Genomic DNA, 5,295 nt, shown 5'->3' on the forward strand with positions numbered 1-5,295 from the left:
CTCCTGCACACATAATGAGGGGTGGGGGCCAGCTCTCCCTCCAGGCCAGTTCTCCTGCTGAGCTGGTTGTTGAGCAGCTGGATCGGTTCTCTGGTGCCAGGCCACCTGGACAAGCTCTCCCATGGCCTCTGGTAATAACATAGGCCATGGACGTCATCACAGACTCTGGCTGCAGTTGGGTCATGGACTTATATAGCCCCAGGTGGCAGCCTTTGCCACCTAAAATAGCCTGTTCCTCACTGCCATCGAGTCTTCAGTTCTGCTTCTCTCCACAGCACACATGAACCACTCCTCTCCTCCTCCTCTACCATTTCTCCACCACATATCTGTTCATCGCAGTGGCGCCTGCCCGCCCATGCTCGGTTGCCGTGCAGGCCTGTGACTATCTTCCCATAAATACAAAATTTTAAAAGAACAAAAATCATTAAGAATGAAAAGCAAAGCATTGCGTGCATATGTATTATATTAACATATATCAAAGAAAGAAATGAGGATTCAAATATTACTACATACACATTATTAGTACACGTATGTAATTTTTTTAGAAGTGGGTTTACCTCCTACTCAACCAAATAAATAACAATGACAACAGTGATCTAAATAACAAGCCCAAACCACAGAATAATAAGCTGTCAGTATTTTTAATGCCTGTCAATACAGAGAGGGGATAAAACTCCGGTAAGGATCTGAGAAGCTCTGGTGCAAAGATTAAAAGTCCCAGCTGGGCATAAGTAGCTAGCCTTCCCGGTGCTGCATTAGCCTGCTAAGGTTAGGGTTTGGTATGAATTTGCAGGGCAGGGTGCCACCATTCATTTTGAAAGGTGCACTGTCATTAGGGGCTGGCTTGCGTCTGCCTCAAATAGGCAAAATCTCAGACATAAAACCCAAGTGAACCTTCAAAAAGCTGGAAATGAAGACTGCCAATTGACTTTCCTCTTTGTAACTGAAGCTGAACTCCAACTTCTTTCTTGAGAGATGCAGAGGTACATCACTGTGGCCTCTACACTCTGCTGTTTTTCTGTGCAGTTCATGTCTCTTAGGGAGAATTTTTCTTCAGGGTTTAGCAACCTGGCTCAAGACACTTAATCATGAAACTTTCCTGTGCTTCTGTTTTTTCTGGTGCTGGATTTCACGTATGACATTTCCATCTTAGGATGAACTTGTACTGGAAATGCCAGGTTTATGACCTGATGTGCCTAACACGGCCCAGGTCAGGATGCACTTGCTGTTGTCATGGGATGGGGGCTATGGGGTTCATGCCACAGCATGGACGTGGAAGTCAGAGGATAACCAGTTGGTGTGGATTCTGTCCTTTGACCATGTAGGTCCTGGGGACAGAATTCAGGTTGTCAGTCACTGCAGGAGGCATCGTGGTGCTCAGGAGGTAAAGCCATTGCCACCAAGTCGGATGACCTTTCTCACAGTAATAGAAAGAAAATTAGAGTGCAGGAGGTTATGATGACACTGACTTCAACATGTCTGTATTAAATTCTCAATAGAAATCATACCAACAGGTTACGTGGTTGGTGTGTGTGTGTGTGTGTGTGTGTCTGTCTGTGTGTGTGTGTGTGCATGTGCCTACATGTAGAAAAAGAGAAATTTTGGAAATTGTCTCATGTCATAACAGAGACTGGCAATTCCAAAGACACCCTGCAAAATGGATACATATTTCAAGTCCACGGGCAATTTGAAGATCTATCTTTTATATTAAATCCTTCAATTGAGGAGGGTAATCTTTTTATTACTTCTAATTTTATTCATATCTAAATTGCTTTCACAGCAACTTCTGGATTGTGGTTTGATCATACACCCAACACACCATAGCCTAACCAAGTTGGCACAAAGTTAACCATCAAAGTATGAATGTCAAATGTCAGACCCTGCCCCAAGAGTTTTGAAAGTATATTGGTATTTGCCTTTCCCAGGAGGTGTTACCCATGTGATTGGTCTCTTTGGGAAGGGATTGGAAATAATTTTGAGTGTATTTGCCTGGTGTTTCAGGGTCCTTTTTCTCAGGGAAAGTCTGCCTCTTCCAATCATATGCCAGAAATGGATTTGTTACTTTTCTGCTCTAAATGTACCCATCGATACTTTCTGCATGCTGATGCGTGAAATTCACAACCTACTTCCACAGTGAGAAAATACTGAGCTTTCCCAGCAGATGATGCTAGAAGAATGCTCAGAGAGGAAGGAGTCTTTTTTGACTACGTTGTTGTTCAGAAACATATTCAGTTGTGTTTCACCACAGCTCAGCCTGATAACCATTACCCAGAGGCTTGTGGCACGTGATGGCATCATAACTAGCCAATTTGTGGTTGACTATGATAAAGTACAAGGTGAAACACATGCCTTATAAGCTCAGTTGTCTGCTGTGTTTGACTAGCATGACAGCACCATAAGTATCAAGATCATGATCAGAAATAAAGTACAAAAGTGAAAAATTCTGATCCATAACTTTTAGCTTTTTTTCTTTGAGAAAGTAGTTTTCTCCACCATTTGCATATAAAGCTACTTAGTTGTTGGCTGTGCCTGGTCTGGGTCCCAGATAATTGCTTCTTTCTTTTCCAGTGGTTGGGAATCAGGTCTGGCTGGACAGTAGAAAGTCTCTCTGATAGTCCAGTGGGCTCTCTGTGCGTTCACCAGTGAAGGCTGCTGCCCTACTCCCCACTTGCTTATCCTTCAGGAATGCTCTCCCATAGCCCTCTGCGATCACCCCTTCCTTTGCTCAGATCATGGATGATTCTGTATACTTTTGTGGTTTAATCACTGTCCGCTTTCTGGGGCCTGGTGGGATGTAGGCTGAAATGAAGTCTAGGTCTGACATTTGGCACAGGGAGATGGTTATAAAAACTATATAGTAGTGAGAGTGTGGCACTTATAAAATGATTTTATATATATGTATATATGTATGACATATATACATATATACATAATCAACTCTTTAATGTTTCAGATAATTTGTATTTAAATACTTTTTTAAAAATGTTCATAAGAAATATGCTAATAGCTCAATATTTTTGTCTCCTACTCTGCAAAGTGGAAATTTTATAGCACCCATCTTTATTGTGAGAATAAAATGGTATTTAAGCCTTTAGCAAAACAGTGTCTGAACATAGTGTGTCAATTATTTTCCTAAAGAGGCATTTATGGGTGATCATTTATTATACTGTTAAATGACATTCCTGTCTAATCAACCCTCAGTCAAGCCAGTGACCACACACACACACACATACAAACCAATGTATACATTTACAAATATTTGGGGTTAAAAACCACATATGAAAACTGGAAACACCTGGAGGGCATGTATGAAGGCCAAGTTTCCCTTTCCTTACATTTTTTGTTGAAGCAGAGTCTTTCACATGAAAACAAACCTGAAAATGTGTGTTGGAAAGTGGAATGGACTTGGACTGAGATCTGAGATTTTGTTTTCTTCTGTACTTTAATCAACCCCTCAGTTTCTCTGGACTAGTTATCTATTTATAAAAAGAGGAGGTGATCCAGGATGTCATCAAAGTCTTGACAGTTCTAAGACCTGATGGGTTTTGTGCATTAAAGGAATAGTGTAGGAGCTAGAGAGATGACTCAGTTGTTAAGAGCACTAGCTGCTCTTCCAGAGGACCCTGGTTCAATTCCCAGCACCCAGGTGATCTGCTCACAACCATCTGTAACTCCAGTTCCAAGGAAGCTGATGCCCTCTTGTGACCTCTGTGGGCACTACACACACACACACACATGGTGCCTATACATACATGCAGGCAAAATACCCATACACATAAGATAAAGATTTGAAGGAATAATTTTGCTGAGGTGTCCTCTTTCTGTGCCAAAGGTGGACACTCAGACTAGTTTTGCAGCCTGTGAATTACAGAAGTTTGGATTCTATTTCCTGTCCTTCACTGTAGAGGTAATCAAGCAATCCAGAGTCCAGGCAACAAAGCTCAGGAATAGTTTACATGGCATCCTGGCTTCTCAAATGGAGATCATTTTTGTTGTCGTTGTTGTTGGCTAACATGAACTCTCAATCACATTTTAAACTCTAGGCCTTTGTTATACATATGCTTGCCTATTTTAAAATATCATTGCATGTCTTCCTCTTCTGTCTTAGAAACCTGAGCATTTCAATGATCAAACATGAAGACTGTATGTCTGTTACAGAACCCAAGTTCCATTGTGATGCTGAAGTGTTAAACTGTTTACCATTAGTAGGTAGGCATGGGACACTGCAGAACCTACTCTACCTCTCATTTAAGAGACAGAAAACGCACGGACAAGGAAGTAACTTAACTAATCCGTGATTCCAGTTGTGACCTCTCTCTGAGCTGAAGCAACATCAAGGCAAATCAAATCAGTGACTAATTTAACCTGAGGACATGCACTCTCTTCCAAAGGAATTCAGAAACATGACCATTAAACGCTAAGACATATCCTTAAGCATGGGCCTTGGGATTTTTCCCCTGATTCCTGTCATTAGTTAGAGAAAATGGACCAAATACTAGAACCTGCATAATTACTGTTCATTCCTGAAGAACAATCTAGAAAGAATGGTCCAGGGCAGAATCAAACTTTTATGTATAAACTTTGAAATATATATATATTCACTTCCATTCCAGTCTATGGGCTAGGGAATTAGAGAAAATGTTTTTCCCATGTTCAATTATGAAACAGTCACATAATCAATAAATTAAGAAAATGAATTTACATATTGTACTAAAATAAAAGCTTTTTTTCTTCTTCTTTTAGAAAGGAAAACTCAGCTCTTTGTTTTTCTAAGAGACTGAAAGTCACCTGGGTTGGCCTGTGTGACCTTTTTTTCTTTTGTTGCTGCCTTTAATGCTACAAATCTTTTTCCAGTAGAGTCATCAGGCTGAGCAAGTGCACTTTCCCCATCAGGTCCTGGATGGAATTTCTTCCCCTTCTGCTGCTGTTCCGCATGTTTCTTGCCTCCAAGCTCTTGCTGGTCTCGTGTGTCCCTGGTGTGACCAGTCATACCTGGGGACAGGAAAAGGCTCCTCTCCTGTTTTCAGCTATTGCTTCTCTTCCTCCTCCTGCTGCTTCTTTGCTCTGTTTGTTTGCTTGCTTGCTTTTTCAACACAATGCTTCTCTGTGTAGCTCTGACTGTCCTGGAACTCGCTCTGTAAACCAGGCTGGCCTCGAACTCACAGAGATCTACCTGCCTCCTGAGTGCTGGTATTAAAGGTGTGCCCTGCACCACTACTGTCTGGCTTGTTTTCAGCTTCTTCACATGGCAGAAATGAAACCCATTTGATAGACAGTGACTTGCAACAATTCCTG

Source organism: Phodopus roborovskii, unplaced genomic scaffold, assembly GCF_943737965.1.
Source record: "Phodopus roborovskii unplaced genomic scaffold, PHOROB, whole genome shotgun sequence".
Taxonomy (NCBI): Eukaryota; Metazoa; Chordata; class Mammalia; order Rodentia; family Cricetidae; genus Phodopus; species Phodopus roborovskii.